The sequence below is a fragment of the Scyliorhinus torazame genome, chromosome 20 (assembly GCF_047496885.1).
Source record: "Scyliorhinus torazame isolate Kashiwa2021f chromosome 20, sScyTor2.1, whole genome shotgun sequence".
Classification (NCBI taxonomy): domain Eukaryota; kingdom Metazoa; phylum Chordata; class Chondrichthyes; order Carcharhiniformes; family Scyliorhinidae; genus Scyliorhinus; species Scyliorhinus torazame.
In genome coordinates, this window is record NC_092726.1 from 112,816,807 (window position 1) to 112,839,430 (window position 22,624).

Below are 22,624 nucleotides of genomic sequence, written 5' to 3' on the forward strand. Positions count from 1 at the left end.
GGGGGAAACTGGGGACAACCACTATCGCCAAGCGGCAGGGGCCCCAGTGGAACCCAATAAACCAGGGTCAACAAATAAACAGCAATGTGAAACTGTCAGTAATATCCGGCATCAGAGACCAGTCACGGCCATGGTGACAGCGGGGGGCTCAGGGCAGGAGGTTGTGAGATATGTAGCTTTCTTTTTGGTCGTTGTTTAAGATTCAATGTGAGAAACTCTTTTTCTTTTCTATTCTGTTCCTTGAGACATCAATAAAAACATTTTGTTTTTAAATTGCGCCGACCTGAATCTCTTGTGTAAAGCTCCATCTGATATTGGAAGGTGAGAATTGTACTGACCTGAGTCAATCCATTCCCCAGAGACATTCAGAGAAAACCAGCGCCTAAAAATGCCACAACCGCAACAGCGCTGATTCATCTCGAACCCTCCCCTTTAATTCCAATTATTCTGATTCCTCCCCAACCTCGTCACCGTGTGGCTGCCTGATGTGTGTCTGGGTGGAGGGTGGGACGGGGGTTTCCCCAAATTGGGAGACTATTTCCTTCAGACGCTGATAAATAGTTTATTAATATTTTGCCTATAAATCTGGTGTCAGTAACTCAGTGGAACAGTCAATGGTTAAAACCCTTTGGAAAACACGCAAATGATTGGTTGATTCACTCCTGTTGGGACTCCGGGGTCTGTGGGACCGGAACTGGCCGCACGCTCGCCCAGGATGTCACAACAATATTCGCTCCAGTTCAGAATAATGAGAGGGGCTGGACCATAGAAACCTATGAAAAAGGTGAATGTAGGAATGATGTTCCGGATGGCACAGGGGACCGGAACTAGGGGCACAGTCTGAGGATACGGACAGGCATTTAAACTGATAGAAGGAGACATTTCCTCACACAGAGAGCTGCGAGCCTGTGGAATTCTCCGCCACAGAAAGTAGTTGGAGCTGAAACATTGCATATTTTCAAGGAGCAGTTGGTTATGGGACTTGGGGCTAACGGGATCCAAGGATAGAGAGGAAAGCAGGAACATGTTAGTGAGTAGGATGATCAGCGATGTACACAATGCATGTGGAGCAGACTGAAAGGGCCGAATGGCCTGCTCCTGCTCCCATGCTCCATGTTTCTATATAACAATCCCCTGTCAGTAATGTCCCAACACCCACTGGACTTAGCGGTGGGAATGATTGTCTTTCCCACGACCCTTGCAGAGTGCGAGTTCCCTCGTTAATGTGACAGGGGGAACTCAATCTCTGTTGTCTGCAAGGTCAGCAGTTCCGCAGCGGCCAGTTGGTTTGTGCCATTGTCACGGGTACCGAGAAGCAGTGAAAAGGATTGTTCGACGTGTAACTCAGGCAGATCATTCCGCACATGAAAAGAAAATACAAAGTGGGGCAAACACAAGGTACACAATGCAAATACATAGACACAGGCCTCGGCTGAAGCATACAGAGTGCAGTACAGCTCAGGAGAGAAGATGCCTGAAGACATCAGATCAGTCTATAAGCTCATCAGTCCATAAGAGGGTCGTTTAAGAACAAAGAAGAAGAATAAAGAAAAATTACAGCACAGGAACAGGCCCTTCCGCCCTCCAGGCCTGCGCCGATCCAAATTATTTATTTAAAGCTGTCGCCTATTTTCCAAGGATCTGTATCCCTCTGCTCCCTGCCCATTCATGTATCTGTCTAAATGACGCTTAAATGGCGCTATCGTTCCCGCCTCTACCACCTCTGCCAGCAATGCGTTACAGGCACCAACCACCCTCTGCTTAAAGAACTTTCCACGCATATCTCCTTTAAACTTTTCCCCTCTAGTTTAGGAGACTTGTAACAGCGGGAAGAAGCTGTTTTTGAGTCTGTTAGTGCGTGTTCTCAGACTTTTGTATCTCCTCCCCAATGGAAGAATTTGGAAGAATGAGTAAGCCGGGTGGTAGGGGTCTTTGATTACGCTGCCCGCTTTCCCCAGGCAGCGGGAGGTGTCGATGGAGTCAATGGATGGGAGGCGGGTTCGTGTGATGGACTGGGCGGCGCTCACGACTCTCCCAAGTTTTTTGCGGTCCTGCGCCGAGCAGTTGCCATACCAGGCTGTGATGCAGCCAGATAGGATGCTTTCTATGGTGCATCTGTAAAAGTTGGTAAGGGTTAATGTGGACATTCAGAATTTCCTTAGTTTCCTGAGTAAGTATAGGCCCTGTTGTTCTTTCTTGGACGTTGCGCCGACGTGGGTGGACCAGGACAGATTGTTGCTGGTTTTCACAGCTAGGAACATGATGCTGTTAACCATCTCCACCTCGGCCCCGTTGATGTTGACAGGGGTGTGTACAGTACTTTGCTTCCTGAAGTCAATGATCAGCTCTTTAGTTTTGCTGACATTGAGGGATAGGTTGTTGTCATCACACCGTTCCACTAGATTCTCTATAGCCCTCCTGTTTTCTGACTCATCTTTGTTGGAGATCCGGCCCACTATGGTCGTGTCGTCAGCAAACTTTCAGATGTAGTTGGAGCGAAATTTTGCCTCGCAGCCGTGAATGAGCAGGGAGAATAGTAGGCGGCTAAGTCAACAGCCTTGTGGGCACCGGAATTGAGAACTATTGTGGAGGAGGTGTTGTTGTTTATTCTTACTGAGCGTGGTCTGTGGGTCAGAAAGTCGAGGATCCAGTTCCAGAGCGAGGAGCCAAGTCCTAGGTTTAGGAGCTTTGATAGGAGCTTGGGTGGGATTATGGTTGAATGCGGAGCTGTAGTCAAATAATCGGAGTCTGATGTTGGAGTCCCTGTTGTCAAGATGCTCCCAGGATGAGGGTAGGGCCATGGAGATGGCGTCTGCTGTGGACCGGCTGCGGTGATGGGCGAATTGCAGTGGATGTAGGCATTTTGAGAGTGTGGAGTTCATGAGTTTCATGACCAACCTCTCGAAGCGCTTCATTACGTTCGATGCCAGAGCCAGTGGACGATTGTCATCGAGGCACGTTACCTGGCTCTTCTTTGGCACAGGCATGATGGTGGTCTTCTTGAAGCAGGTGGGGATCTCGGAGCGGAGTATGCAGCTGTTGAAGATGTCCTTGAACTAATCTGCCAGCTGGTCCGCGCAGGACCTGAGTGCACGACCAGGGACCCCGTCCGGGCCCGTCTCCTTCCGAGGGTTCACTTCTAAGTTCGCCGATCTGATTTAGGAAGGTGTAACGTTGTGTTTGGTTTGACCGGGGTTGCTGTGACAGTCGGCAGCGCTTTGATGGTGTCCTGCACGAACCGAGCATAGAATGCATTGAGCTCATCAGGGAGGAGGCCGCTGCTGCTGGACATTCTGTTCAGCTTCGCTTTGTAGCCCGGCATGATGATTATCCAGTTCCATTGTGAAATTTACTGTTGAAACTGCTCCCATCGTGTCTTCCAACAGTGTATTCCAGATTATAACAACCCCTATCAGTATTTATCCAGTTCCAGTGTGAAATTTACTTTTGAAACTGCTCCCAGCCTGTCTTCAGACTGTATTCCAGATTATAACAACCCCTATCAGTATTTATCCAGTTCCAGTGTGAAATTTACTTTTGAAACTGCTCCCAGCCTGTCTTCAGACTGTATTCCAGATTATAACAATCCCTGTCAGTATTTATCCAGTTCCATTGTGAAATTTACTGTTGAAACTGCTCCCAGCCTGTCTTCAGACTGTATTCCAGATTATAACAATCCCTGTCAGTATTTATCCAGTTCCAGTGTGAAATTTTGCTGTTGAATGAGCTCCCATTGTTTCTTCAGACAGTGTATTCCAGATTATAAGCATCCCCTGTCAGTATGTATCTAGTTCCATTGTGAAACTTTCAATTGAAAGTGCTCTCATCCTGTCTTCAGACAGTGTATTCCAGATTCTAACAGCTCTGTATTAAATGTCCTATCAATATGCTCACGCCATCTTTAATTAATTATTGTAAATCTTGTTACTGGTGCTGGTTCCAGTGGAACCCTTTCTGCTCACTCTCTCTAAACTCCTCCCTCATTTGGAGTCCTCTGTGAAATTGCTCTTTACCTTAAACTGATCTACATATTAAAATTCCAGTTCACTAATCCCCATATTTAACTGAAATCCTTCATCCCTGACAACACTCCATTAAATATCCAGCACGGTAGCATGGTGGTTAGCACTGTTGGTTCACAGACCCAGGGTTCCAAGGTTCGATTCCGGCTTAGGTCACTGACTGTGCGGAGTCTGCACGTTCTCCCCGCGTATGTGTGGGTTTCCTCCGGGTCCTCCGGTTTCCTCCCACAGTCCAAAGGTGTGCAGGTTAGGTGGATTTGCCATGCTAAATTGCCCGTAGTGTCCAAAATTGTCCTTAGTATTGGATTGGGTTTTGGGGATAGGGTAGAGGTCTGGGCTTGGGGAGGGCGCTCTTTCCAAGAGCCGGTGTAGACCCGATGGGCCGAATGGCCTCTTTTCTGCACTGTAAATTCTATGAAATCCTTTGTTTTCTCTCCAAGATCCTCACATCCTTTTGTATATTTAGCGGCAGAACAAGAAGCAATTCCTCAGCTATGGTCCTATCTATAAACCTAGTTATAACGCTATAGGCTATTGGCAAAGTGTTAGAAAGTGGGATTCAAATACTCAGGTGGTTGTTTTTGACCTGCCCATTCCAGATGGGCCGAATTACCTTTCTGTGCTCTGGATCTCGATGACTCTATGATTCTAACATCCTTCTTTTAGGGGTCTCCGCCTCTATTGATCAAGTTAAATATCTTCTGAGGTGTTTCCAATCTTATCACAATGACCTTCCAGTGCAAAGTGTGGAAATGTCCCCGCTCCCTTCCTGTACACTTTTTAAAATTGTCCCGTTTAGTTTATATTTCCTGTCCTCAGCCTTCCTCCCTAATGCATTTCCCGTACCAGCCTCCCCGATCAGACGCCGGAATGTGGCGACTAGGGGCTTTTCACAGTCACTTCATTTGAAGCCTACTTGTGACAAGAACTGATTTTTCATTTTCATTTAATTCACAAGATAGTGATTTAAATTTATTTTCCCCGTGACTCTCCCTTTCACAGATCTGGGAACATCCTGCTGAAGATTGCTGCTACCCTGCTCACTGTTTCATTGCTGAGTGTCTGTCATTTGTGAATGTTGAAACTCTTTCCATTGAAGCCAATTTCAGTGAATTGTATCTTGAAGAGCAATTGTTCTCATGTGGACCCCGAGTGAACATCAATGTCTCCTCCCCTCCTGTCTGAATAACTATCAATCATTGCTTCTCTCTGCTTTCTGTTTCTTAGCCAATATCACATTCACATCGTTACAGGCCCTTTAATCCACGGCTTTGGGACTCGATGACAACTCTAATAAATGACATTTGATCACAATATGTCCCAGTACATACATTAATATCAGTTCCCTCATTAATCCTCCAGTTATTTTGAAAAATAACTGTAATAACATGAGATGTGATTTTCCAGGAAGATCGCCGTGTTTCTGGTCACATAACACCATTTCCTCGCGAAGGAGCAAGATTCCTGTTGTCCATTCTGACCCTGAGAAATGTCCTGGTGACTGGCATTATGCTGACTGCTCTGTGACTCCAGGGTTTATCCCTCTCTCTACTTTTATAAACAAGATGGGACATTGAAAATGCCCCAGTCCCCTGGAACCACTCAGATATCAATGAGGATTGAATATCAGGGTCAGTGTGTCCACTATTTCCAAACTCCATCCCTCAGTCACTGTCGGACAGCCGATCCAGACCTGGGCAATCTTATATTTCATTGTGATATAAAAAGTATTGGATTGAAAGGGGTTAACTAAGCCTGTTTGTTTAGTGACTGTGATTAATGTCAGTCTCTATGGATCTAACCGTGTCACTGGGGGGTTTCTCTCTGCTATTAATAAGCGATTCCTTTCACTGTGTTATCCCAAACTGTCAGCGGGAGCATCAATTCCAACACTGCCAGAGATCAGCGGCTCCAGAGAGACTGAGAGGAGGGAGCAGAACCTGGGAACTACCCACAGGAGCGTTACAGCAATGGATCAGAATCTGGGAACGACCCACAGGAACGTTACAGCAATGGATCAGAATCTCGGAACTATCCACAGGAACGTTACAGCAATGGATCAGAATCTCGGAACTATCCACAGGGACGTTACATCAATGGATCAGAATCTGGGAACTACCCACAGGAACGTTACAGCAATAGATCACAATCTGGGAACAATCCAGAGAGACGTTACAGCAATGGACAGGAGTTTATCCCTGGGTCTTGTCGATATGTCTTCCCAGTCTTTACCAGACCGGATCTGTGGCGCACTGATGATAATTCAAGCGGGTTACTATCCCCTCCTGGCTGTTGTAGGTGTCCCTGGCAAGTTTCCCTGTCCAGTTATGTATTGTATAAACCACTTTAAGTGTAATATTGCTCTCTTCATTTACATCTTGGAAAGATTGAATCCACGTTCTTCAGTTCAGAAGTTTGTAAGTTCATAAGAGGGACTGGGAAAAAGCAGTCAGTGCAGGGATCCCCTGCGGTCGTTCCCCTGAGAAACAAGTATATCGCTTTGGATACTTGTGGGGGGGGGACTTACCAGGGGTAAGCCATGGGGTACGGGCCTCTGGCACGGAGTCTGTCCCTATTGCTCAGAAGGGAAGGGGGGAGAGCAGCAGAGCATTAGTAATTGGGGACTCTATAGTCAGGGGCACAGATAGGAGATTTTGTGGGAGCGTGAGCGACTCACGTTTGGTATGTTGCCTCCCAGGTGCAAGGGTACATGATGTCTCGGATCCTGTTTTCCGGGTTCTTTGGGGGGAGGGGGAGCACCTCCAAGTCGTGGTCCACATTGGCACTAACGATATTGGTAGGAAAGGGGACAAGGATGTCAGGCAAGCTTTCAGGGAGCTAGGATGGAAGCTCAGAACTAGAACAAACAGGGTTGTTATCTCTGGGTTGTTGCCCGTGCCACGTGATAGTGAGATGAGGAATAGGGAGAGAGAGCATTTAAACACGTGGCTACAGGGATGGTGCAGGTGGGAGGGATTCAGATTTCTGTATAACTGGGGATCTTTCTGGGGAAGGTGGGACCTCTACAGACAGGATGGTCTACATCTGAACCTGAGGGGCACAAATATCCTGGGGGGGAGATTTGTTAGTGCTCTTTGGGGGGGGGGGGGGGGGGGGGGTTAAACTAATGCAGCAGGGACATGGGAACCTGGATTGTAGTTTTAGGGTAAGGGAGAATGAGAGGCCTTCTGGGAGGTGAGTACTTACTTTAAAAAGCCTTACCTTTACAGGAGCAGCCCTTTGGATTTCGGCGGCAGCGGTGCGCAGGGGCCTTCTGGGAGGTGAGTACTTACTTTAAAAAGCCTTACCTTTACAGGAGCAGCCCTCTGGATTTCGGCAGCAGCGGTGCGCAGGGGCCTTCTTGGAGGTGAGTACTTACTTTAAAAAGCCTTACCTTTACAGTAGCAGCCCTTTGGATTTCGGCGGCAGCGGTGCGCAGGGGCCTTCTTGGAGGTGAGTACTTACTTTAAAAAGCCTTACCTTTCCAGGAGCAGCCCTTTGGATTTCGGCGGCAGGGGTGCGCAGGGGCCTTCTGGGAGGTGAGTAGTGTATTTAAAAAGCCTTACCTTTACAGGAGCAGCCCTTTGGATTTCGGCGGCAGCGGTGCGCAGGGGCCTTCTGGGAGGTGAGTAGTGAATTTAAAAAGCCTTGCCTGGTCCCGTATCTGTTCTTCGTTTCTGTTTTATTTGTTTTTATATAAGGCGGGAACCGGAAGTTCGACCCGCGGACCTCTGGCAAGTCCCCCCCACCCCCCAACCAATAAATTCTGGTGGAGAGGAAACCCGAGCCACTACACGTGTAGTGTCTCCCACCCGCCCTCCTCCTCTAACCTAATAATAAGACCCATTGGTGTAAGGTAAGTACCATATTATATTATTATATTATTAGCATTGTGCAGGTCAAGGTTCGGAGGTGGAGGAGCAGTCTCTGTCAGCGAGAGAACCTGAGAGCATCTAAGACACTCAGAAGGTAAGAAGGTAAGTAAGTGATTTTTACTTATTTTTACTTTTATACCTTTTTTCAAATTGTGTGTCTCGGGGGGAAACTGAAGTGACATAACAGAAAAGCTGTGGCCAGAGTGGCTGGTTGGGATTCTAACCTAAATTTAAAAAAAATTTGAGTATTTGGGAACTAATTAAACATAATAACTTAATTATAATTTAGAGGATATCTAAGCCAGAGATCGGAGAGTATTATAGTTAGCTATCGCATTTCTATTAGAAATCTAGTGCTAGGAAACAGATAGTTGACAGTAACTTTGAAATTTAAATTTTTTTTAAAAATTTTAATTAATTGACGCAATGTCAGTTCGAGGGGTGCTGTGCTCTGACTGTGAGATGTGGCAGGTCCGGGAGGCTTCCAGCGTCCCGGATGGCTTCATCTGCAGAAAGTGCACCCAACTGGAGCTCGTCACAGACCGCATGGTTCGGTTGGAGCAGCAATTGGATGCACAAGGAGCATGCAGGTGGCGGAAAGCGTCATAGATCGCAGTTATGTAAATGTGGTCACACCCAAGGTGCAGGCAGAGAAATGGGTGACCACCAGAAAGGGCAGGCAGTCAGTGCAGGAATCCCCTGTGGTTGTCCCCCTCTCGAACAGATATACCCCTTTGTATACTGTCGGGGGGATAGCCTATCAGGGGAAAACAGCAGCAGCCAGAGCAGTGGCACCACGGCTGGCTCTGATGTTCAGAAGGGAGGGTCAAAGCGCAGAAGAGTAATAGTAATAGGGGACTCTATAGTCAGGGGCACAGATAGGCGCTTCTGTGGACGTGAAAGAGACTCCAGGATGGTATGTTGCCTCCCTGGTGCCAGGGTCCAGGATGTCTCTGAACGGGTAGAGGGAATCCTGAAGGGGGAGGGCAAACAGGCAGAGGTCGTTGTACATATTGGTACTAACGACATAGGCAGGAAGGGGCATGAGGTCCTGCAGCAGGAGTTCAGGGAGCTTGGCAGAAAGTTAAAAGACAGGACCTCGAGGGTTGTAATCTCGGGATTACTCCCTGTGCCACGTGCTAGTGAGGCTAGAAATAGGAAGATAGAGCAGATAAACACGTGGCTAAACAGCTGGTGTAGGAGGGAGGGTTTCCGTTATCTGGACCACTGGGAGCTCTTCCGGGGCAGGTGTGACCTGTATAAGATGGACGGGTTGCATCTAAACCGGAGTGGCATAAATATCCTGGCCGCAAGGTTTGCTAGTGTCACACAGGAGGGTTTAAACTAGTATGGCAGGGGGGTGGGCACGGGAGCAATAGGTCAGAAGGTGAGAGCATTGAGGGAGAACTAGGGAATAGGGACAGTGTGGCTCTGAGGCAGAGCAGACGGGGAGAAGTTGCTGAACACAGCGGGTCTGGTGGCCTGAAGTGCATATGTTTTAATGCAAGGAGCATTACGGGTAAGGCAGATGAACTTAGAGCTTGGATTACTACTTGGAACTATGATGTTGTTGCCATTACAGAGACCTGGTTGAGGGAAGGGCAGGATTGGCAGCTAAACGTTCCAGGATTTAGATGTTTCAGGCGGGATAGAGGGGGATGTAAAAGGGGAGGCGGAGTTGCGCTACTTGTTCGGGAGAATATCACAGCTATACTGCGAGAGGACACCTCCGAGGGCAGTGAGGCTATATGGGTAGAGATCAGGAATAAGAAGGTTGCAGTCACAATGTTGGGGGTATACTACAGGCCTCCCAACAGCCATCGGGAGATAGAGGAGAAGATAGGTAGACAGATTTTGGAAAAGAGTAAAAACAACAGGGTTGTGGTGATGGGAGACTTCAACTTCCCCAATATTGACTGGGACTCACTTAGTGCCAGGGGCTTAGACGGGGCGGATTTTGTAAGGAGCATCCAGGAGGGCTTCTTAAAACAATATGTAAACAGTCCAACTAGGGAAGGGGCGGTACTGGACCTGGTATTGGGGAATGAGCCCGGCCAGGTGGTAGATGTTTCAGTAAGGGAGCATTTCGGTAACAGTGACCACAAATCAGTAAGTTTTAAAGTACTGGTGGACAAGGATAAGAGTGGTCCGAGGATGAATGTGCTAAATTGGGGGAAGGCTAATTATAACAATATTAGGCGGGAACTGAAGAACATAGATTGGGGGCGGATGTTTGAGGGCAAATCAACATCTGACATGTGGGAGGCTTTCAAGTGTCAGTTGAAAGGAATACAGGACCGGCATGTTCCTGTGAGGAAGAAAGATAAATACGGCAATTTTCGGGAACCTTGGATGACGAGTGATATTGTAGGCCTCGTCAAAAAAAAAAGGAGGCATTTGTCAGGTCTAAAAGGCTGGGAACGGACGAAGCCTGTGTGGCATATAAGGAAAGTAGGAAGGAACTTAAGCAAGGAGTTAGGAGGGCTAGAAGGGGTCACGAAAAGTCATTGGCAAATAGGGTTAAGGAAAATTCCAAGGCTTTTTACACGTACATAAAAAGGAAGAGGGTAGCCAGGGAAAGGGTTGGCCCACTGAAGGATAGGCAAGGGAATCTATGTGTGGAGCCAGAGGAAATGGGCGAGGTACTAAATGAATACTTTGCATCAGTATTCACCAAAGAGAAGAAATTGGTAGATGTTGAGTCAAGCGAAGGGTGTGTCGATAGCCTTGGACACATTGAGATCCAAAAAGACGAGGTGTTGGGTGTCTTAAAAAATATTAAGGTAGATAAGTCCCCAGGGCCTGATGGCATCTACCCAAGAATACTGAAGGAGGCTGGAGAGGAAATTGCTGAGGCCTTGACAGAAATCTTTGGATTCTCGCTGTCTTCAGGGGATGTCCCGGAGGACTGGAGAATAGCCAATGTTGTTCCTCTGTTTAAGAAGGGTAGCAAGGATAATCCCGGGAACTACAGGCCGGTGAGCCTTACTTCAGTGGTAGGGAAATTACTGGAGAGAATTCTTCGAGACAGGATCTACTCCCATTTGGAAGCAAATGGACGTATTACTGAGAGGCAGCACGGTTTTGTGAAGGGGAGGTCGTGTCTCACTAACTTGATAGAGTTTTTTGAGGAGGTCACTAAGACGATTGATGCAGGGAGGGCAGTAGATGTTGTCTATATGGACTTCAGTAATGCCTTTGACAAGGTCCCTCATGGTAGACTAGTACAAAAGGTGAAATCACACGGGATCAGGGGTGAACTGGCAAGGTGGATATAGAACTGGCTAGGCCATAGAAGGCAGAGTGTAGCAATGGAGGGATGCTTTTCTAATTGGAGGGCTGTGACCAGTGGTGTTCCACAGGGATCAGTGCTGGGACCTTTGCTCTTTGTAGTATATATAAATGATTTGGAGGAAAATGTAACTGGTCTGATTAGTAAGTTTGCAGACGACACAAAGGTTGGTGGAATTGCGGATAGCGATGAGGACTGTCTGAGGATACAGCAGGATTTAGATTGTTTGGAGACTTGGGCGGAGAGATGGCAGATGGAGTTTAATCCGGACAAATGTGAGGTAATGCATTTTGGAAGGGCTAATGCAGGTAGGGAATATACAGTGAATGGTAGAACCCTCAAGACTATTGAAAGTCAAAGAGATCTAGGAGTACAGGTCCACAGGCCATTGAAAGGGGCAACACAGGTGGAGAAAGTAGTCAAGAAGGCATATGGCATGCTTGCCTTCATTGGCCGGGGCATTGAGTATAAGAATTGGCAAGTCATGTTGCAGCTGTATAGAACCTTAGTTAGGCCACATTGGAGTATAGTGTTCAATTCTGGTCGCCACACTACCAGAAGGTTGTGGATGCTTTAGAGCGGGTGCGGAAGAGATTTACCAGAATGTTGCCTGGTATGGAGGGCAAAAGCTATGAGGAGCGATTGAACAAACTCGGTTTGTTCTCACTGCAACGAAGGAGGTTGAGGGGCGACCTGATAGAGGTATACAAAATTATGAGGGGCATAGACAGAGTGGATAGTCAGAGGCTTTTCCCCATGGTAGAGGGGTCAATTACTAGGGGGCATAGGTTTAAGGTGAGAGGGGCAAGGTTTAGAGTAGATGTACGAGGCAATTTTTTTACGCAAAGGGTAGTGGGTGCCTGGAACTCACTACCGGAGGAGGTAGTGGAAGCAGGGACTATAGGGACATTTTAGGGGCATCTTGACAAATATATGAATAGGATGGGAATAGAAGGATACGGACCCAGGAAGTGTAGAAGATTGTAGTTTAGTCGGGCAGTATGGTCGGCACGGGCTTGGAGGGCCGAAGGGCCTGTTCCTGTGCTGTACATTTCTTTGTTCTTTGTTCTTTGTATAGTGGTCAGGAGCACAGATTTGACGTCGCAGGAGGGGTCCAGTCTTCAGATAGGTGGTTTGAAGTGTGTCTACTTCAATGCCAGTAGTATACGAAATAAGGTAGGGGAACTGGCAGCATGGCCTGGTACCTGGGACTTCGATGTTGTGGCTATTTCGGAGACATGGATAGAGCAGGGACAGGAATGGATGTTGCAGGTTCCCGGGTTTAGGTGTTTTAGTAAGCTCAGAGAAGGAGGCAAAAGAGGGGAAGGTGTGGCGCTGCTAGTCAAGAGCAGTATTACGGTGGCGGAGAGGATGTTAGATGGGGACTCATCTTCCGAGGTAGCATGGGCTGAGGTTAGAAACAGGAAAGGAGAGGTCACCCTGTTGGGAATTTTCTATAGGCCTCCAAATAGTTCTAGGGATGTAGAGGAAAGGATGGCGAGGATGATCATGGATAAGAGCGAAAGTAACAGGGTAGTTATTATGGGAGACTTTAACTTTCCAAATATTGACTGTAAAAGATATAGTTTGAGTACATTTGATTGGTCTTTTTTTGTACAGTGTGTGCAGGAGGGTTTCCTGACACAATATGTTGACAGGCCAACAAGAGGCGAGGCCACGTTGGATTTGGTTTTGGGTAATAAACCAGGCCAGGTGTTGGATTTGGAGGTAGGAGAGCACTTTGGGGACAGTGACCACAATTCGGTGACGTTTACGCTAATGATGGAAAGGGATAAGTATACACCGCAGGGCAAGAGTTGTAGCTGGGGGAAGGGTAATTATAATGCCATTAGACGTGACTTGGGGGGGGGGATAAGGTGGAGAAGTAGGCTGCAAGTGTTGGGCACACTGGATAAGTGGAGCTTGTTCAAGGATCAGCTACTGCGCGTTATTGATAAGTATGTACCGGTCAGGCAGGGAGGAACGCGTCGAGCGAGGGAACCGTGGTTTACTAAAGAAGTGGAATCTCTTGTTAAGAGGAAGAAGGAGGCCTATGTGAAGATGAGGTGTGAAGTTTCAGTTGGGGCAATGGATAGTTACAAGGTAGCGAGGAAGGATCTAAAGAGAGAGCTAAGACGAGCAAGGAGGGGACATGAGAAGTATTTGGCAGGTAGGATCAAGGAAAACCCAAAAGCTTTCTATAGGTATGTCAGGAATAAGCGAATGACTAGGGAACAGACGAAGCCTGTGTGGCATATAAGGAAAGTAGGAAGGAACTTAAGCAGGGAGTCAGGAGGGCTAGAAGGGGTCATGAAAAGTCATTGGCAAATAGGGTTAAGGAAAATCCCAAGGCTTTTTACACTTACATAAAAAGCAAGAGGGTAGCCAGGGAAAGGGTTGGCCCACTGAAGGATAGGCAAGGGAATCTATGTGTGGAGCCAGAGGAAATGGGCGAGGTACTAAATGAATACTTTGCATCAGTATTCACCAAAGAGAAGGAATTGGTAGATGTTGAGTCTGGAGAAGGGGGTGTAGATAGCCTGGGTCACATTGTGATCCAAAAAGACGAGGTGTTGGGTGTCTTAAAAAATATTAAGGTAGATAAGTCCCCAGGGCCGGATGGGATCTACCCCAGAATACTGAAGGAGGCTGGAGAGGAAATTGCTGAGGCCTTGACAGAAATCTTTGGATCCTCGCTGTCTTCAGGGGATGTCCCGGAGGACTGGAGAATAGCCAATGTTGTTCCTCTGTTTAAGAAGGGTGGCAGGGATAATCCCGGGAACTACAGGCCGGTGAGCCTTACTTCAGTGGTAGGGAAATTACTGGAGAGAATTCTTCGAGACAGGATCTACTCCCATTTGGAAGCAAATGGACGTATTAGTGAGAGGCAGCACGGTTTTGTGAAGGGGAGGTCGTGTCTCACTAACTTGATAGAGTTTTTCGAGGAGGTCACTAAGATGATTGATGCAGGTAGGGCAGTAGATGTTGTCTATATGGACTTCAGTAAGGCCTTTGACAAGGTCCCTCATGGTAGACTAGTACAAAAGGTGAAGTCACACGGGATCAGGGGTGAACTGGCAAGGTGGATACAGAACTGGCTAGGCCATAGAAGGCAGAGGGTAGCAATGGAGGGATGCTTTTCTAATTGGAGGGCTGTGACCAGTGGTGTTCCACAGGGATCAGTGCTGGGACCTTTGCTCTTTGTAGTATATATAAATGATTTGGAGGAAAATGTAACTGGTCTGATTAGTAAGTTTGCAGACGACACAAAGGTTGGTGGAATTGCGGATAGCGATGAGGACTGTCTGAGGATACAGCAGGATTTAGATTGTCTGGAGATTTGGGCGGAGAGATGGCAGATGGAGTTTAACCTGGACAAATGTGAGGTAATGCATTTTGGAAGGGCTAATGCAGGTAGGGAATATACAGTGAATGGTAGAACCCTCAAGAGTATTGAAAGTCAAAGAGATCTAGGAGTACAGGTCCACAGATCACTGAAAGGGGCTACACAGGTGGAGAAGGTAGTCAAGAAGGCATACGGCATGCTTGCCTTCATTGGCCGGGGCATTGAGTATAAGAATTGGCAAGTCATGTTGCAGCTGTATAGAACCTTAGTTAGGCCACACTTGGAGTATAGTGTTCAATTCTGGTCGCCACACTACCAGAAGGATGTGGAGGCTTTAGAGAGGGTGCAGAAGAGATTTACCAGAATGTTGCCTGGTATGGAGGGCATAAGATATGAGGAGCGATTGAATAAACTCGGCTTGTTCTCACTGGAACGAAGGAGGTTGAGGGGCGACCTGATAGAGGTATACAAAATTATGAGGGGCATAGACAGAGTGGATAGTCAGAGGCTTTTCCCCAGGGTAGAGGGGTCAATTACTAGGGGGCATAGGTTTAAGGTGAGAGGGGCAAAGTTTAGAGTAGATGTACGAGGCAAGTTTTTTACGCAGAGGGTAGTGGGTGCCTGGAACTCACTACCGGAGGAGGTAGTGGAGGCAGGGACGATAGGGACATTTAAGGGGCATCTTGACAAATATATGAATAGGATGGGAATAGAAGGATACGGACCCAAGAAGTGTAGAAGATTGTAGTTTAGTCGGGCAGTATGGTCGGCACGGGCTTGGAGGGCCGAAGGGCCTGTTCCTGTGCTGTACATTTCTTTGTTCTTTGTTTGTTTTGGAAAGAGTAGGACCAGTCAAGGACAGGGATGGGAAGTTGTGTGTGGAGTCTGAAGAGATAGGCGAGATACTAAATGAATATTTTTCGTCAGTATTTACTCAGGAAAAAGATCATGTTGTGGAGGAGAACGCTGAGCCCCAGGCTAATAGAATAGATGGCATTGAGGTACGTAGGGAAGATGTGTTGGCAATTCTGGACAGGCTCAAAATAGATAAGTCCCCGGGACCTGATGGGATTTATCCTAGGATTCTCTGGGAGGCGAGGGAAGAGATTGCTGGACCTTTGGCTTTGGTTTTTATGTCATCATAGGCTACAGGAATAGTGCCAGAGGACTGGAGGTTAGCAAATGCGGTCCCTTTGTTCAAGAAGGGGAGCAGAGACAACCCCGGCAACTATAGACTGGTGAGCCTCACGTCTGTAGTGGGTAAAGTCTTGGAGGGGATTATAAGAGACAAGATTTATAATCATCTTGGTAGGAATAATATGATCAGGGATAGTCAGCATGGCTTTGTGAAGGGTAGGTCATGCCTCATAAAACTTATCGAGTTCTTTGAGAAGGTGACTGAACAGGTCGACGAGGGTAGAGCAGTTGATGTGGTGTATATGGATTTCAGCAAAGCGTTTGATAAGGTGCCCCACGATAGGCTATTGCAGAAAATACGGAGGCTGGGGATTGAGGGTGATTTAGAGATGTGGATCAGAAATTGGCTAGCTGAAAGAAGACAGAGGGTGGTGGTTGATGGGAAATGTTCAGAATGGAATTCAGTTACAAGTGGAGTACCACAAGGGTCTGTTCTGGGGCCGTTGCTGTTTGTCATTTTTATCAATGACCTAGAGGAAGGCGCAGAAGGGTGGGTGAGTAAATTTGAAGACGATACTAAAGTCGGTGGTGTTGTCGATAGTGTGGAAGGATGTAGCAGGTTACAGAGGGATATAGATAAGCTGCAGAGCTGGGCTGAGAGGTGGCAAATGGAGTTTAATGTAGAGAAGTGTGAGGTGATTCACTTTGGAAGGAATAACAGGAATGCGGAATATTTGGCTAATGGAAAAGTTTTTGAAAGTGTGGATGAGCAGAGGGATCTAGGTGTCCATGCACATAGATCCCTGAAAGTTGCCACCCAGGTTGATAGGGTTGTGAAGAAGGCCTATGGAGTGTTGGCCTTTATTGGTAGAGGGATTGAGTTCCGGAGTCAGGAGGTCATGTTGCAGCTGTACAGAACTCTGGTACGGCCGCATTTGGAGTATTGTGTACAGTTCTGGTCACCGCATTATAGGAAGGACGTGGAGGCTTTGGAGCGGGTGCAGAGGGGATTTACCAGGATGTTGCCTGGTATGGAGGGAAAATCTTATGAGGAAAGGCTGATGGACTTGAGGTTGTTTTCGTTGGAGAGAAGACGGTTAAGAGGAGACTTAATAGAGGCATACAAAATGATCAGGGGTATGGATAGGGTGGACAGTGAGAGCCTTCTCCCGCGGATGGAAATGGCTGGCACGAGGGGACATAGCTTTAAACTGAGGGGTAATAGATAGAGGACAGAGGTCAGAGGTAGGTTCTTTACGCAAAGTGTAGTGAGGCAGTTGAATGCCCTACCTGCTACAGTAGTGAACTCGCCAACATTTAGGGCATTTAAAAGTTTATTGGATAAACATACGAATGATAATGGCATAGTGTAGGTTAGATGGCTTTTGTTTCGGTGCAACATTGTGGGCTGAAGGGCCTGTTCTGCGCTGTATTGTTCTATGTTCTATGTTCTATAAGGTACAGGAGCAGAATGAGGCCATTTGGCCCCTCGCGTCTGCTCCGTCATTCGATCTTGGCTGATCACATCCTCGGCTTAACGCCGCTGTCCTGTCCATTATCCAAAATTCTCAACCCATTCCCAATTCAAAATATATATAACTGCTCCTTAAATTTACTCACTGTTCGAGCATTCACCGCACTCTGGGGTAGCGAATTCCACAGGTTCACATCCCATTGGGAGAAGTCGTTTCTCCTCAGCTCTGATTTTCATTTGCTGCCTGTTATCCTGAGATTCTGACCTCTCGTTCTAGAACGCCCCACAAGCGGAAGCATCCACTCCACTTCCACTTTACCCACACCTTTTATCATCTTATAAACCACAATTTCATCTCAACTCCTTCGTAACAACTCTCTTGATAAGACAAAGCCCTCATCTCTGCGGTCAATCTAGTCAACCTCCTCTGAACTGCCTCTAAAGCCACTACATCTCTCCTCAAATCAAGGGCCAGACCTGTGCAATACTCCAGGTGCGGTCTGACCAACATCTGGAATAGTGGTAATAACACTACCTTACCTTTAAGCTCAAGGGCAGCACGGTAGCATTGTAGATAGCACAATTGCTTCACAGCTCCAGTGTCCCAGGTTCGATTCCGGCTTGGGTCACTGTCTGTGCGGAGTCTGCACATCCTCCCCGTGTGTGCGTGGGTTTCCTCCGGGTGCTTCGGTTTCCTCCCACAGTCCAAAGATGTGCAGGTTAGGTGGATTGGCCATGATAAATTGACCTTAGTGTCCCAAATTGTCCTTAGTGTTGGGTAGGGCTACTGGGTTATGGGGATAGGGTGGAGGTTTGACCTTGGGTAGGGTGCTCTTTCCAAGAGCCGGTGCAGACTCGATGGGCCGAATGGCACTGTCTGCACTGTTAATTCTATGAAAAATTAAAAAAATTCTATGAAGCTCTGTGCCTTTAGCTATAAATATCAACATCGATTCCAGTCACTGAGGTCATTCCCTATCCAGTGGCTCCACTCGCTCTCTGGTTAATATCGGAGGCTGTTCACAATCCCTGCTCTCCCTTTGACAGTAAAGTTATTATAGCCAGACGCTCTCTCCATTCCCAATCCTGCTCACTTGCCAACGCCACCTCTGCTTCATCTCAGCTGCAGAATAAATTATCATCTGTGTCTTTGTTGAATCCACACTCGACTAATCCAAAGGTATTCTGTTTCACAATTTCTCATACAAATCTTCATGAAGCGCAGCTCATCTCCAACTCTGCTGCCATATCCTAACCCTCACCCAACCCCAGTCACCTATCATCTCTGTGCTCACTGCTGTAGATTGGTTCCCAGTCTGGGTCCTAACCCTCACACAATCCCAGTCACCTAGCATCCCTATGCTCACTGCTGTAGATTGGATCCCACTCTGGCAGCATCTCACTATCTGAATTCTCATTCAGTGATTGAAATTCTTCACAATCTCACTCAATCAAATTAGACAATCACAATGTCCATTATCAATGAATGTGGAAATGAGTTATTTTTCATTAATATTACAATTCTGTTATTGGGAGGTGGGTGAAGAGGCTGAGGATGGGTTTCTGCAGGTTGTTTTATTGGAAGGTTAGTGAAGATACTGAGGATGAGTTTCTGCAGGTTGTGTTATTGGGAGGTGAGTGAAGATGCTGAGGATGGGTTTCTGCAGGTTGTGTTATTGGGAGGTGAGTGAAGATGCTGAGGATGGGTTTCTGCAGCTTGAGTTATTGGGATTTGAGTGAAGATGCTGAGGATGGGTTTCTGCAGGTTGTGTTATTGGAAGGTGAGTGAAGATGCTGAGGATGGGTTTCTGCAGGTTGTGTTATTGGGGGGTGAGTGGAGATGCTGAGGATGGGTTTCTGCAGGTTGTGTTATTGGGAGGTGAGTCAAGATGCTGAGGATGGGTTTCTGCAGGTTGTGTTATTGGGAGGTGAGTGGAGATGCTGAGGATGGGTTCCTGCAGGTTGTGTTATTGGGAGGTGAGTGAAGATGCTGAGGATGGGTTTCTGCAGGTTGTGTTATTGGAAGGTGAGTGAAGATACTGAGGATGGGTTTCTGCAGGTTGTGTTATTGGAAGGTGAGTGAAGATGCTGAGGATGGGTTCCTGCAGGTTGTGTTATTGGAATGTGAGTGAAGATACTGAAGATGGGTTTCTGCAGGTTGTGTTATTGGAAGGTGAGTGAAGATACTGAGGATGGGTTTCTGCAGGTTGTGTTATTGGGAGGTGAGTGAAGATGCTGAGGATGGGTTTCTGCAGGTTGTGTTATTGGGAGGCGAGTGAAGATGCTGAGGATGGGTTCCTGCAGGTTGTGTTATTGGGAGGTGAGTGAAGATGCTGAGGATGAGTTTCTGCAGGTTGTGTTATTGGGAGGTGAGTGAAGATGCTGAGGATGGGTTTCTGCAGGTTGTGTTATTAGAAGGTGAGTGAAGATGCTGAGGATGGGTTTCTGCAGGTTGGGTTATTGGAAGGTGAGTGGAGATGCTGAGGATGGGTTTCTGCAGGTTGTGTTATTGGGAGCTGAGTGAAGATGCTGAGGATGGGATTCTGCAGGTTGTGTTATTGGGAGGTGAGTGGAGATGCTGTGGTTTGGTTTCTGCAGGTTGTGTTATTGGGAGGTGAGTGGAGATGCTGAGGATGGGTTTCTGCAGGTTATGTTACTGGGATGTGAGTGAAGATGCTGAGGATGGGTTTCTGCAGGTTGTGTTATTGGGAGGTGAGTGGAGATGCTGAGGATGGGTTTCTGCAGGTTGTGTTATTGGGAGGTGAGTGGAGATGCTGAGGATGGGTTTCTGCTGGTTGAGTTATTGGAAGGTGAGTGAAGATGCTGAGAATGGGTTTCTGCAGGTTGTGTTATTAGAAGGTTAGTGAAGATGCTGAGAATGGGTTTCTGCAGGTTGTGTTATTGGAAGGTTTGTGAAGATGCTGAGGATGGGTTTCTGCAGGTTGTGTTATTATAAGGTGAGTGACGATGCTGAGGTTGGCTTTCTGCAGGTTGTGTTATTGGAAGGTTAGTGAAGATACTGAGGATGGGATTCTGCAGGTTGTGTTATTGGGAGGTTAATGATGATGCTGATTATGGGTTGTGTTGCTAACTTTTGGTTGGCACTTATTTCGTAATTAGCTCTGTTTGTTTAACCTTTGCTCTAGAGTCGCCAGGTATCTTAATGATACCACCACGAGGTTCAAGTTCAAGCAATGATCAATAACTCAACACACCAATTAGTAAGATTCAAATCAAAACACATTTATTATGCAAAGGAAATCACTACTCATACATAAACTCTACTTTCTAGACTAATCCTATCACTGAAAGGCCTATACTTAGCTTCGGAACTGGCCCACCAGGTCATGGGAACAAATGGCCTTTCGTTCAGTTCCTGAGTCTGCAGGATTCAAAAGCTGGTATGGACTGATAGCTAGGAGCGCCTATCTCGTAGCGAGCGTTGACTAGAGACTTACTTGGTTGATGCGGCAGCTTAGACAGGTCACTCTCACGGGTTGATTCAAGTTGCTGAGTGACCCTGCCAAAGAAGGACGATTTGAACTTGGGGGCTTTTCTTTATAGTCGTCAGGGGCTTCCCGCCCTTCGGGCGGACCACGTACCTGGTTCTAAATGATTGGACTGCGTTCCGATCATTTGGATCGATTTCTCCAATCCTGGAGCTGTTCCCTGATCGCTGGGCCGTCCCTAATTGTCCGTTGGCCTTCCTTTGTCTTGGCTCCTGCTGGGCCCGAGGAGTCTGGCTTGGCTTTATTCACCTTGAGAGTTGTAATTGTGCCTGGAATCGCTCATGAATATGCAAATGGCTGCTGGTTTCAGTGCTGTCTGTTTTTTTTTTGCAACTTTCAATACACATGATTTCTGCACATGCTCATTTTTGCCTGTGTTGGCTGAATTTCCCTTTAGTCTTTTGCGGTTCTTCATTTTAAGTCGGGAAGTGGCCAACCCAGGTGGCTACAAACCCTTCTTGTGATCCCTAACACGAAGCGTGAAGGTTCACATAACTGCATCGTCTTCATTCCCTGACCCGGCGAGTACTCTTCCAAGGCCTCTTGTGTGTGTGTGTGTGGGGGGGTGGGGGGGTTAGTGTGTGTGTGTGTGGGGGGGGGGGTTAGTGTGTGTGGTGGGTGGGGTTAGTGTGCGTGGGGATGGGTTAGAGTAGAGTTGAATTTACAGTGCAGAAGGAGGCCATTCGGCCCATCGTGTCTGCACCGGCTCTTGGAAAGAGCACCGCGCCCAATGTCAACACCTCCACCCGATCCCCATACCCCATAACCCGGTAACCCCGCCCAACAAAAAGGGCAATTTTGGACACTAAGGGCAATGTATCATGACCAATCCACCTACCCTGGACATCTTTGGACTGTGGGACGAAATACCGGAGCACCCGGAGGAAACCCACGCACACACGGGGTGGATGTGAAAACTCCACACAGACAGTGACCCAAGCCGGGAATCGAACATGGGACCCTGGAGCAGGGAGGCAATTGTGCTAACCACTGTGCTACCGTGCTGCCCGTGTGTGTGGGAATGGGTTAGTGTGTGTGGGGGCTGGTTAGTGTGTGTGTGGGTTAGTATATGTGTGGGAGGCTTAGTGTGTTTTTCTGTGAAGGGTAAGTGTGAATGTGGGGGTTAGTGTGTGTATGGGGGTATTAGTGTGTGTGTGTGGGGGGGGTATGTATGTGGGGGATATGGTGTGTGTTCCTGTGGGTTAGTGTGATTTTGGGGGGCGTTAGTGTGTGTGTGGGGTGGTATTAGTGTGTGTGTGGGGAGCGGTGTTAATGTGTGTGTCTGTGGGGGGTGTTAGTGTGTGTGTGGATGGGTTAGTGTGTGCGGGGATGGGTTAGTGTGTGTGGGGATGGGATAGTCTGTGTGGGGATGGGTTAGTGTGTGTGGGGATGGGTTAGTGTGTGAGGGAATGGGATAGTGTGTGTGGCGGGGGTTAGTGTGTGCGGGTGGTTAGTGTGTGTGGGGATGGGTTAGTGTGTGTGTGGGGATGGGTTAGTGTATGTGTGGGTGTTAGTGTGTGTGGGGATGGGTTAGTGTGCGTAGGGGGTTGATAGTGTGTGTGTGGTGGTTTAGTGTGTGTGGGGATGGGATAGTGTGAGTGGATGGGTTAGTTTGTGTGGGGATGGGTTAGTGTATGTGGGGATGGGATAGTGTGTGGGGATGGGATTGTGTGTGTGTGGATGGGTTAGTGTGTGTGCGGATGGGTTAGTGTGTGTGGGGGAGGTTAGTGTGTCTGGGGATGGGTTAGTGTGTGTGGGGATGGGATAGTGTGTGGGGATGGGTTAGTGTGTGTGCGGATGGGTTAGTGTGTTGGGATGGGTTAGTGTGTGTGGGGATGGGATAGTGTGTGTGTGGATGCGTTAGTGTGTGTGCAAATGGGTTAGTGTGTGTGGGGGGGGAGGTTAGTGTGTGTGGGGATAGGTTAGTCTGTGTGGGGATGGGTTAGTGTGTGTGGGGATGGGTTAGTGT